The following is a 13,942-nucleotide window of genomic DNA, read 5'->3' as shown; positions in this document are numbered from 1 at the left end:
TGCCTCAGGGCCTGGCCTGCTTGCCATAATCGAGGGGAAAACAAATTCCCAAGTTTACCAAAATATCCTAAGGCTGGGTTCACACTACTACACTACTTTCATCCTACTTTGCTCTGTGTTCAATGTTTCCCTATAAGAGCGTCTTGTAGCGTCCTACACAAGTCGGTCCGACTTTGAAAATGCTCCCTGTACTACTTTTGGTCCTACATTGATCCTACTTCAGGCCCATTGAATATCATTGAAGTCGGACCAAAGTAGTATCCTGTTCATGAAAGTAGGATGGATGTAGGACCAATGTAGGATAAATGTAGGACCAATGTAGCAGAGCAAAGTAGGATGAAAGTAGTGTAGTAGTGTGAACCCAGCCTAAAGGATAATGTCAGGGAGTCTGTCCGCCAGCTGAAGCTTAGTAGAAATTGTCTGATTAGGCAGGACAATGACCATAAGCATCAAAGTAAATCCACCACAGACTGGCTTCAGAAAAAGAAAATGCGCCTTTTGGAGTGTACAGTCAGAATCCAGACCTTAATCACATAAAGATGCTGTGGAATGACCTCAAGAGAGTCGATCACACCAGACATCCTAAAAATGTGTCTGAGCTGAAGTAGTTTAATAAAGAGGAATGGTAAAAAAATTCTCCTGAACGTTTTGTGTAGGTCTGATCTAGAGCTACCGAAAGTGCTTGCTTGAAATCATTGCTGGCAAAGGAGGCTACCCACAATTTCTCCTGAAAAGGACAGAATGGAGATCTGTCATTGATCACACCCTAGTGTTAACCTCTTCCCTGCCAGTGACATTTATACAGTAATCAGTGGCTATTTTTAGCTCTGATCGCTGTATAAATGTCAATGGTCCACAAAAAGTGACAAAAGTGTCCGATCTGTCTGCCACAATGTCTCAGTCCTGATAAATATCGCAGATGTCCGCCATTACTAGTAAAAAACGAATTTGTAATAAAAATGGCATAAATTTATCCCCTATTTTGTAGATGCTATGGGCCAGATTCACAAAGAGTTACACCGGCGTATCAGTAGATACGCCGACGTAACTCCGAATCTAAGCCCGTCGTATGTTTAAATGTATTCTCAAACTGAGATACACTTAAACATGCCTAAGATACGACGGCCTGCGCCGTCGTATCTTAGGATGCAATATTTACGCTGGCCGCTAGGTGGCGCTTCCATTGCGGTCGGCGTAGAATATGCAAATGAGTCGTTACGCCGATTCACGAACGTACGATTGCCCGTCACAGTAAATTTACGCCGTTTCCGTAATAGATACGCGGCGTAAAGATAAACACGCCCCCTAGGTGGCGTATCCTATGTTAAGTATGGCCATCGTTCCCGCGTTGACATTTTGAAATTTAACGTCGTTTGCGTAACTTGTCCATAAATAGGGCTGGACGTCAATTACGTTCAGGTCGAAACCAATGACGTCCTTGCGACGTCATTTAGCGCAATGCACGTCGGGAAATTTAAGGAACGGCACATGCGCAGTACGTTCGGCGCGGGAACGTGCCTAATTTAAATGATCCACGCCCCCTACCGGGATCATTTGAATTAGGCGGGCTTGCGCCGGGGAATTTACGCTACGCCGCCGCAACTTTACAGGCAAGTGCTTTGTGAATCAAGCACTTGCCCATAAAACTTGCGGCGGCATAACGTAAATGCGATACGTTACGCCGCCGCAGAGCTACATGAATCTGGCCCTATAACTTTTGCTCAAACCAATTAATATACGCTTTTTGCATTTTTTTTTTTTTTACCAAAAATATGCAGAAGAATATATATTGGCCTAAACTGAGAAAGACATTTTTTTTAAATGAGGATCAGATCATATTTTATGGCAAATTACTGCAGAAAAACAGTTAATCCCAAGGGGTTCACATACATTTTCCTACCTATGTATACAGTATACTTTACATATAACCATAATGAAAAAACAAACAAAAATTGTAACATTTGCCAGCAGAGGGCACTGTATGCCAGTATAATTCAATGCAATCTATGAAAATGAGTCTTGTGTGCTTGTATGTACAATATATATATATATATATATATATATATATATATATATATATATATACATACACACACAAAGTTCTGTGCAAAAGTTTTAGGCAGGTGTAAGGAATGGAAGTGCTGTAAGTTAAGAATGCTTTCCAAAATACAAGAGATAATAGTTTATTTTTGTATCTTATAACAAAATGGAAAGTACATGAACAGAAGAGAAATCCAAATCTAATCAATATTTAGTGTGAACACCCATTGCCTTTAAAGTAGCATCAATTCTTCTAGGAACACTTGTGCACACAGTTTTTGAAGGAACTCGGCAGGTAGGTTTTTACAAATATCTTGTAGAACTAACCGCAGATCTTCTGTGGATGTAGGCTGCCCCAAATCCTTCTGTCTCTTCATGTAATCCCTGACAGACTCAATGAAGTTGAGATCAGGGCTCTGTGGGGGCCAAACCATCACTTCCAGGACTAAGTTTTTCTTTTTTTTTATGCTGAAAATAAATCTAAGTGAAATTGGCTGTATGTTTGGGGTCATTGTCCTGTCGCAGAATAAAGTTGGGGCCAATCACATTCCTCCCTGATGGTATGGCACGATGGAGAAGTATCTACCTGTATTTCTCAACATTGAGGACACCATTGATCCTGATCAAATTTCCAACTCCGTTTGCAGAAATAAAGCCCCAAACTTGCAAGGAACATACACCATGCTTCACTGTTGTCCGCTGTCCATCCCTTCCACAAACAAACTGCTTCCTGCTACAGCCAAATATATACAATTTTAACTCATCAGTCCAGAGCACTTGCTGCCATTTTTTTGCCGTTCCTATGTTTTTGTGCATATTTAAGTCGCTTAGCCTTGTTTACACATTGGAGGTATGCCTTTTTGGCTTCAACTCTTCCATGAAGACCACTTCTGGCCAGAATTCTCCTGACAGTAGATGGGTGTACCTGGGTCCCAATGGTTTCTGCAAATTCTGTACTGATGGACTGCTGGAAACTTCTGATGTCTAAGGGAAGTAAGCATGATGTGTCTTTCACCTACTGCATTAGGTTTCTTTGGCCAACCACTGCGATCTATAGTTTTAATCGTTGCACATTTCTTTGTGCTTTTTCAAAAGAACTTGAACATCACATCTTAAAACATCAGTCTGCTTTGAATTCTTTGCCTGATAGAGTAAGGTGACCAGATTTTTAAAATGAAATCCGGGGACATATTTTTTATTTACTAGTAATGGCAACAATCAGCACTCTCTGCCCGTCGCCGCCCGCCTCACAGCCTCTCAAGTCTTACTCTTCGGGCCCCGGCTACTACTGGATGGGGAGCAGAGGAAGATCACTCTGCCAGGGAAGGCAAGGACATAGGCCAGGATAGGCTGGCCAGGCTGGCCAGGATTTGAGCCAAGGCAGAAGAACATGCGAGCGAAGCTGAATGGGCATGCACCCGAAACTGAAGAAATATTTCCTTTGCTCCGACCAGCACATGATCATCAGAAAGGGGCACAGATAATGGGAAAAATACAACCCCCCTATGCTAGTAGGCACGGCGGAGCGGGGGTGTGTAATTCTATTTTTTTTATTTTAATTCTGCACTGACTGTCTTTGAAATTGCCCCTGCCCCCTATTAAATCCAATCTGGGGACAAAACCAGGGACAGACTTGGTCCGGGGACAGTGTCCTTAATCAGGGGACTGTGCCCTGAAACTGGGGATGTCTGGTCACCCTATGATAGAGACCTTGCTGATGTAGTATACTTATCTTGTCGCTGTGCTCAGTCTGTTCATGGTGTATGACCTGTGACATGAAACTGACACAGTTGTTTCTGTTTCAGTTAAAGGGGTTGTAAAGGTTCCTGTTTTTTCACCTTAATGCATCCTATGCCATTGGCTCCCACTGCTGTCAATCAAAACCAATGACGCGGGTGCTGGGGGGCGGGCCAAGTCTGGCATTAGTGTCTATGGATGCAGATGCTGGACTCGGGAGCACGCCCGCAAGGTAACACCCTTGGGAAAGCGCTTCCCAGAGGGGGTTATTTGATGCGGGGGGGAGCCGAAACAGCCGCTGAGGGACCCCAGAAAACGAGGTTCGGGGCCACTCTGTGCAAAACAAGCTGCACATCAGAGGAAAGTATGATATGTTTGTTATTTTTATTTTTTTATTCAAACCTTTACAATAAATTAAATGACAGTTTTAACCTACATATGAAATTGATGATTATTAGCAATAGAAAAAAAGCTGCGCAACTAATGTGAATGCTAAAGTAGTGTTAGTACAAAGTAAAATATAACAAATTTTTCGTCCATACATGAAATATTGCATAGATAGTGAGAAAAATTAAACGTATAAAAGTCTATTGTTCAAACAAAAAATGTGCATCTGATGGTAATTTGATAGTAGAAAATTCCTTTTCACATTCAAGCAGATAGTGACATCAAAATTGCATGAACCTCAGAAAAGTGCATGGATAGACAGGACACCTCCATCTCTCAATCACACTGTCCCTTACCAGAAGGGAAGATCCCAACTAGAGATCTTCTGACAGCAGACGGCTTACTCCCCAGCCAGGGGGTTACGTGGCAGGATATCCAAGAGCCAAAAAACTTCTCCCACAGTGGACCGATAACCAATGTTGATGGAAACCAATATGGAGAAGAAAAAGGCTACATAGTGTGAACCCATATAACAATTTATTAAAAAAAATTAAATCACACTTACAAGAATGTAGATAAAATTCGCAGTGAAATTATAGCCGGCCGGCTAGCACAACCCGTTCACTCCGGGACACAGTATGCGGTTTTAAGTCGTTAGCACGCCGCCACCCTGCTTGGTATAATTTATTAATCATACACCTGACTCTAATCCTACAAAATCCTCGTGCAAGTGTAAGATTTTATGCTGGTTGGAAGTTAACCAAATATTGATTTGATTTAGATTTATTTTTCTGTTTACTCACTTTACATTTTGTAAATTGATCAAAAAATAAACATTTAATCTATCTATCTATCTATCTATCTATCTATCTATCTATCTATCTATCTATCTATCTATCTATCTATCTATCTATCTATCTATATATATATATATATATATATATATATATATATGTATGTATGTATATATATATATATTGGTATGTATGTGTGTGTATATATATATATATATATATATATATATTGCGCTGGTATATACTGTACATGCATATATACGGGGAACATTTTTGTCAGCCTTCTATCATTCTGTTACTAGGGGCAGTAGAGAAAGTGTATTTGCATTGGTAATTTTTTATCGCGTTTTGTAGCATTATTTTTTAACATGGTGTTTTAACTACTAGCCGACCGCGCACCGTCATTCTACGGCGGCCGGTCGGCTCTCCTGGGCGAGAGCACGTAGTATAACGTCTGCTCTTTGAGCGGGCTCGATCGCCGCCGGGCACCCGCGATTGCTCGTTACAGAGCGGGGACCGAGAGCTGTGTGTGTAAACACACAGCTCCCGGTCCTGTCAGGGGGGGGAATGCTGATCTTCTGTTCCTACAATGTATGAACAGAGGTTCAGTGTTTCCCCTAGTGAGGCCACCCCCCCCCCCCTCACAGTAAGAACACACCCAGGGACATACTTAACCCCTTCCCCGCCCCTAGTGTTAACCCCTTCACTGCCAGTGGCATTTTTATAGTAATCCAATGCATTTTTATAGCACTGATCGCTATAAAAATGCCAATGGTCCCAAAAATGTGTCAAAAGTGTCCGAAGTGTCCGCCATAATGTCGTAGTACCGAAAAAAAAACACTGATTGCCGCCATTACTAGTAAAAAAAATATATTAATTATATTAATAAAAATGCCATAAAAATACCCCTTATTTTGTAAACGCTATAACTTTTGCGCAAACCAATCAATAAACGCTTATTGCGATTTTTTTTAACTAAAAATATGTAGAAGAAAACGTATCGTCCTAAACTGAGGAAAAAAAACGTTTTTTTATATATTTTTGGGGGATATTTATTATGGCAAAAAGTAAAAAATATTTATTTTTTTCAAAATTGTCGCTCTATTTTTGTTTATAGCGCAAAAAATAAAAACCGCAGAGGTGATCAAATACCACCGAAAGAAAGCTCTATTTGTGGGAAAAAAAGGACGCCAATTTTGTTTGGGAGCCACGTCGCACGACCGCGCAATTGTCAGTTAAAGTGGCGCAGTCACGAATCGCAAAAAAGTCCTCTGGTCTTTGGGCAGCAATATGGTCCGGGGGTAAAGTGGTTAATACTCTTTGAATGAGCACATACATGAAATGTTTTATGAAGCCTTTTTTGACACCCAACTTACCTTTTACTTGACCTTCTCCTCTGCTTTGGCTACAGGATATGGGCTGCTGATATCACTATCTTGTATAGCACTTGTGGTAGTTTTTTGGATAACTGAATTAACTGAGGGGAGGAGAGGGAGGATCCCCCTCTGATCACTGGCTCCGTCCCCTGCTCTGTCCGGTCACCATGACAACCGCTCCCAGCCACATGAACTCTCCTGTGCGTGTGCACGTCTACCCATATCCTGGCAACAGGCATCAACTTCCGCTCAGAGCACGGGGGACAGCGGAGCGCTCCAGGTACCGTGGGATCAGGGTGATGACATGTTCCGGGGGTGTCAGGCTGTCTGTAATGTCAGTGTCGGTTTGGGGGTTTCCCCATGATTCTGGGGGTTCAGTGACCCAGCATGGAGATGACACCCCTCCATCCCTGTCATCAGTGATTGTATAATACTCCCCCCACATAGGAGATATAAGGGGAGGGGGGTCCTCCTAGAAATGCTCATCACCTGGCTGTGTCCATTCATTTCAATGAGCATAATTCAGACACCCCCCACCATGTATTGGGGTGTTAGTGGGGGGGGTCTGCCCTGTAAGGTGTGAGATATCTGTATCTGTGACTCTGCCCAGGACATGTCTGCTCACTACAACTTGCTAAGGCGTTTTTTTTATCAATGAGATATGGGGATAGTTTAATAATCACTACTCACAATCTAATTGTACAATCTGCTTAAAGCCCAAAGCATTTATTATATTGCAGCTATATCATGTGATGATTACATTAGTTCTAATTTTTTTAGGATTTCTTTCTTTTCACCTTTCGGGTTGGGGGACTTTCAGTTTTTTTTTTTGGCGGGGGGGGGGAGGGGCGGCATTGAAGGAACCGGCCTTGGGGCGGTAAAGGGAATAAATCCGGGCCTGGTTGTAGTGTTGTACGTTACCGCGTTCTTAATGCTTGAAAGTTCAGAGAACTTTTGTGTGACCGTGTGTATGCAAGCCAAGCTTGAGCGGAATTCCGTCGGAAAAGCCATCCAAATTTTTTTTAGACGGAAATTTCGCTTGTGTGTACAGGGCATTAGTGTAACTGTGTTTTTTCAATTTGTCTGCATTTACCCCACTCTTTTCTCCCAAATTGCCTGTGGAGTGAGCCTGAGTGAGTGCCCCCATGGAAAGGGGCTTTCTATGGAGGCACTTGGTGGGGGCGGGAGGAGTGGAGTGCTGGCAGGGGACCCAAGAAGAGGAGGATTGGAGGATCAGGGCTGGTCTGTACTAAACCATGTTTGTTATTTTAATTAAATAAAAAATAAACAATTGTCTACTTCAAAAAGTATTTTCTGTGCAACCCAATTAGTGCTTACAATAAATATAAATAAAATGTCATCCTAGGTGAGGTGTGGCAGCGATTCCTGTGCGGTTCCCGCAACACATCAGAATCTCAGGCAGTTCACACAATCGCTGCGGTTATCAATATAAAGTTAATGACACCCCCAAATCAGTTTGCAGAACGCAGTGCGAATCCTGTACAAATGACATATGACATTTAATATTTCTTAGTAATACATTGTTTTTTTAGTACTTCTTTGTTATAACAGCTGCTTTTCACTGCGTTAATAGTTTTTACATTATTCCATTGAGCGCTTGAATCAGAATAATCCATTGACTATTTCTGATACTTTTTCCAAGACATATGACATCAGTGTAAACCCAGCCTAACTCTTTGAAGAAGTCACATGGGTGGTAACTAAGTATGTTAAGGCAAGCCTTCTGTTAGTCGGAAGTAGCCACCGGATTTCTTTACTGGTGATGCTGAGGTCTCTAATTTAGAGTCTTACAAGTGTTTTTAAGGTGGTGCACTGCTGGATTTTAGTGCATTTGTTTTGTGAGTTAATTTTACTTTTATTTTTTAATAACGTGCCCTTTGTTTTAAACATTAAAACACAATTTTGAGCTCTTATTGCCTTTGAGCGTAGGAGCCAGTGGAGAAGCGTTTGGATTATTGTGGTCCTCATCAGCACAAGTGGAGAAGATAACCAGGTGTTAATTGTCAAAACGCATCCTGAGAAGGTGAATAAAACCCTTTAAAGTGTATAGTGACATATTTATATATATCGTATATACTCGAGTATAAGCCGAGGCCCTAATTTTACCACGAAAAAAGGGAAAACTTATTGACTCGAGTATAAGCCTAGGGTATAAGCTACTGTATGCGGAAAAGAGGGTCAACAATGCCCATTTGTAGCTTCACTGTGCCCATTTGCAGCCTCACTGTGCCCATTTGCAGCCCCACTGTGCCAATTTTCAGCCCGACCTCACTGTGCCCATTTACAGCATGACCTCACTGTTACCATTGCAGCTCTTCAACTCGACCATCCTCTCACCTACATTCTCTCTACTGTTTGTAACGTTAAGGAATGTGCCATCACTGTGGCGATGTGAGTCTCCCTGGGTGTACTCGTAGTATGGCAGGATCCAGTTGGTTCCCCCGGCAGGTCCTGTTACCATAGCACCCATGGTAATTTTCAGCCTGACCTCACGTGCCCATTGCAGAATCCGATCTGTGTACCCGAGTCCGTGCAGTGTTAAAAACCTGCGCTCCTCCTTGTGCTGTTCTGTGATAGGCGGAACACTTGGTTTCCCAGAAAACACTGTGTTCAGTGTTCCGCCTATCACAGACGCCCTCTCATCCTCTCGTCTATCACAGACAATTGTTTTCTTGGTAACTTTTTTGAAATGTGTTTTTCTGCAAAATTTTTGTAGTTATTCTGTCTCTCACTGTAAAAATTATAGACTGATCATTTCTTTGTCAGTGGGCAAAAGTACAAAATCAGCAGGGGATCAAATACTTTTTTCCTTTACTGTAAGGAGGAGTGTATTTTAAGAACTTAATGCATACTGGTTATGATTCACAGTATGTTAATGGTGATGGAACTCACTGGATAATTCACTGGCACAGAAATACAATAATGTATAATACACAGTAGTATATGTAAAGGACTTTATATGCAACAGAAACACCGATTAATAGTTTGTTGAGTTTATTGTTATTGATTATAATTATTACACAGTGAAGGCATTTATAGAAAAAACATTATATTGTTGTTACACAATATAGCGATAATATTTTTTTTACATAGGGAAATAGTGTGAGATTGTAATTAGGATTTAACGTTGTGCAGCACTATTTGAGATGTATGTTTATCTCTACTTCTGACCACTGAATTAAGAAAATATCTGTGGTATCACTTCTAGATTTTAATATATTTTAATATCACAAATGGTGGTTTAAATTTTGCACACTGTTTCCTGCTATAAAAGAATTGCAGCAGATGTTTTTCAATACACAGTTTGTAATAATAGCCAACATAACAATATCCTTTTAATGAGATGGGAAACAACCCAGTGTACAGCTGTACTGTTAAACAGAAGGTAATACACAACTTTGCCATTTGCAGACCGACATTTTTCAAGCAACATTGCACATATAATGATCAGAACATCTTTGATGCAAATGAAATTATCAGTGTTTATCTATTGATAATTGCCAGACATCATAATGAACAAAAAGCAAATTTTACTAAGTGACTACAATGCTTTTGTACTTGCAGCACATTTTAGGGTGTTGGAGCTTTAACATGTTCATACAATTTTAAAAGTTGTTTTTTAAATCTTCAGATTTCAATAAAAAAAACTGTTGATTTTGTCATGAAGTCCTTCATTAGGCCCTTCTTGATATATGAGGTGACAAGGGGCCCCTTAACGGTACTCCATTACTTTATTGTTGTCCCTGTCACACACACACTCCTCCTGATACAGACTCAAAGTACAAACAACTGGCGCAACTTATTTGTGTACAGCTCTGCGCTTAGGATGGATAGTCAAATGTGAGAAACTTTATAAATGATAAAACAATAAATATATGGATGATAGCAGCTGCTAAAAGAAAAAGTCCAAATGAAAAATAGCAGAAAATGTAATAAAGACTCCCACAGAGTCAAACACAGTCCTGCAGCAGCGCTGCCAACTCTACGCTTGCTGTAATCCTAGTCAGTGTTTGAGGTAAGATATAAGTGCTCCAATCACCATTGTTGTTCACCACGTGGGGGGATAAGGAGTCCCGTTCAGGGGATGCACTTACCAGACAGTAGACATAAACCAGCATATAATCACCCTCCAGATGGTAAAAGCAGCATGTAATCCACCTCCTCAATATCCGTCAGATTTTCACCATTTAAGCAATATTCAGCATGCATAAGGGAAAAAAATCCATATAGTGCAAATATCGTTTTGAAAAATTTATTGAAATCAATCTCCCAAAACAGACATCCCCTTCTATATGTATGCGTACCACAAATAGTTAAAATCAGGCATATAATGTGCTTATCTGACTCCTGGTTCTGGACCCTGAAGACCGCTCTGGTTTGTTTCCTTTTGCGACTTCCTGGTTCCTTCCCCGTGGAGCGCAAACGTCACTTCCGGTTTCCTGTGCTTAGAGAGTCATGCCCTGACGCATTTCGTCATTTCCGGACTTCAACTGAGGGCGTGACTCTCGCAAGCACAGACCGGATTTAAATAATCCAGCGCCCGCCCTCGATGGACCAACGACGCCCACTTGCGTCATAAGCATCATCGATCTCGCTCGGCTGTGATTGATATATATATATTAATAGAGGAGAAATGTTGTCTGAGGCATGAAATAGACTATATACTCAGTAGCTGGAGTGAGAAAATATGGCTTCATACTTCACCATTGTATACACAATTTTATATACTCCATGTATCTTATGGATTCCTTTCAGGGATTTTATTCATTGATTTTAATTCATGGGTTTTAACCCCCTTGCATTTTATTTATATCATGAATTTTATTTACATTATGAATTCTATACTGGCTTTTTCTATGTATTTGTGTGTGCATATGTGCACACACTGGTTTTGATATGTGTGCATATTGGATTTTATTTTCATATAAGTATTTTTATTGACGTGTGGTTTTATATATATATATATATATATATATATATATATATATATATATATATACAGTATATATATATATTTTAATATATTTTTTTATATATATATATATATATGTATACTTTTATAGGGTAGTATTATATTTTATATATGTGTATATTTTTTATATTTTTTTATATACATGTGTACACGTACTTTTTTTATATATGGATTTATCTATATGCATATATTTGTTATATGTGTATTCTTTTCAAAACCGGCTACGGTTATGTATACTATATGAACATTAAATTGCCACCATGAGTCCCCTTGCATATAACCACATGCGGGGTCATTGGGTCACTAGATCCAGTGACTACTTGGTGATTTTACAGGATATGCTGACTCGATGGATCTAATGTGGTGCCATATAGTAAGCTTGATATTATACCATTTATCTCCTTGTAGACCGTAGGGGAGACAGATCATTAGATATATGCAAATGAACATATTTTCCCTATTTTGTCTGTTCAACCAGACGTAGAAACTTTAAATATTGCAATGGGCAAATACTTCTTTAATGGTTGATTATATTTTATTTTTTACAAAATCCAGCGACCAAGGTCAATATGCTGGGACGTGCTGCGGCTCCTATTGCCTTTCAAATAGGACTCTATGGTGGCAACAGTGATGGGCATCGGTAGCGCAGTACGCTGTGCATGTCAGGACTTCCGCCCTGACTCGAGCATTGTGAGCAATCACAGCCGAGCGAGATCGATGATGCTTATGATGCAAGTGGGCGTCGTTGGTCCATCGAGGGCGGGCGCTGGATTATTTAAATCCGGTCTGTGCTTGCGAGAGTCACGCCCTCAGTTGAAGTCCTGAAGTGACGAAACGCGTCAGGGCGTGACTCTCTAAGCACAGGAAACCGGAAGTGACGTTTGCGCTCCACGGGGAAGGAACCAGGAAGTCGCAAAAGGAAACAAACCAGAGCGGTCTTCAGGGTCCAGAACCGGGAGTCAGATAAGCACATTATATGCCTGATTTTAACTATTTGCGGTACGCATACATATAGAAGGGGATGTCTGTTTTGGGAGATTGATTTCAATACATTTTTCAAAATGATATTTGCACTATATGGATTTTTTTCCCTTATGCATGCTGAATATTGCTTAAATGGTGAAAATCTGATGGATATTGAGGAGGTGGATTACATGCTGCTTTTACCATCTGGAGGTTGATTATATGCTGGTTTATGTCTACAGTCTGGTAAGTGCATCCCCTGAAGGGGACTCCTTATCCCCCCACGTGGTGAACAACAATGGTGATTGGAGCACTTATATCTTACCTCAAACACTGACTAGGATTACAGCAAGCGTAGAGTTTGCAGCACTGCTGCAGGACTGTGTTTGACTCTGTGGGAGTCTTCATTACATTTTCTTCTATTTTTCAAATTCTTGGATATAGTCCCTTATCATCTCCTCCAATGATTTACCAACGGTTGATGTTATGCTGACTGGCCTGTAGTTCCTGGGATTTGGCTATGTCCTTATTTGAATATTGGTACCATATTGGCTTTTCTCCAATCAGCTGGTACAATTCCTGTCAGTAAGCTGTCCACAAAAATCAGAAACAATGGTCTGGCTAAAACCCGACTGAGCTCTTTGAGGACTCTCGAGTGTAAGCCATCTGGTCCTGGTGATCTATTTGTATTATGTTTATCTAGTCTTTCCTTCACTCTGGCCTCTGTTAGCCACAAGGGTACGCTCTGTTATGTGTCACCAATAGTACTTCCGTAGTTGGTATTCCCCTCTCTTTCCTGCGGAAACACTGAGGAGAAGAAGGTATTTCAGTAAAGTAGGCATTTCAGTAAAGTAATACTTTCTAAGATTACTTACCTGGCAGGGGAGACACCATGATCATGAAGGTGGTTCTCCCAGGGCGAGGCTCGGCCATTGCACTCTGGCCGTGCTGATCGTGGTGTCTTCCCTGTCGCTTCTCGGCCTTTTGGCTAGGATCAAGTATAGTAGCTGTTCTTATCAGTTGTCAGCGGAGCGCTGAAGCACCTCCTACATGGGGAGGGTGGATGCAATCCAATGACGTCATTGCACCTGGAAGGATGGTTTCAGCAGGGACTATGCTGTGCTGCCCGACAGTTACTGGGGGCAGGCCCATGGTTGAGTTTGAGCCATCTGGAAGGGTGCTCCTGGTGAGGATGGGTGCTGCGCTTGGTCTTGGTCTTTTTGCCGAGTTCTAGTCTGGCCTTCTGGCTGGCTGGTGTAAGTGCTATCTCTGTCAGCGATCCGGTAGGAGGAGCTGGTAATGCCCTGTGGTGGACGGGGTAGGACCATGCAAATCCGCCGGGTTGGCTGGCAGGGGTGGAGGGCTGCACTGGCCGGTCGGGGGGTCGGATATGGAACGAAAAGCCTATGGTGCATGTGCCCCTGGAGTGGCAGTCCAGGGGTATCTGAAGATCACTGTGTGAGAGGGACACATTGATTTAAGATACCACGGTCACTGCACCAGATACACGCTTTTTTTAGCACCTGCCTCCTGGGCCGGGCCTTTTGGCTAGGACCGGAGGAATTTTTTATTCCTGGCCGGAGGGCCTGGTCATTGTTGATCACAATGACCACTTCTTTCACTCTCCTCTTCACTATCCCTTTCCCCCACTT

At 41.5% G+C, this 13,942-nt stretch overlaps 1 pseudogene; it reads left to right on the top strand.

Annotated features, from left to right (window-relative positions):
* The first annotated feature begins 13,157 nt into the window (after positions 1-13,157).
* Positions 13,158-13,307, top strand: LOC120914646 (annotated as a pseudogene).
* The last annotated feature ends 635 nt before the right edge of the window (positions 13,308-13,942 follow it).

This window comes from Rana temporaria, chromosome 9 (genome assembly GCF_905171775.1).
Source record: "Rana temporaria chromosome 9, aRanTem1.1, whole genome shotgun sequence".
NCBI classification, from domain to species: domain Eukaryota; kingdom Metazoa; phylum Chordata; class Amphibia; order Anura; family Ranidae; genus Rana; species Rana temporaria.
The sequence above is the reverse complement of the archived record's forward strand: the minus strand, read 5'-3'. Positions and strand labels throughout refer to the sequence as shown.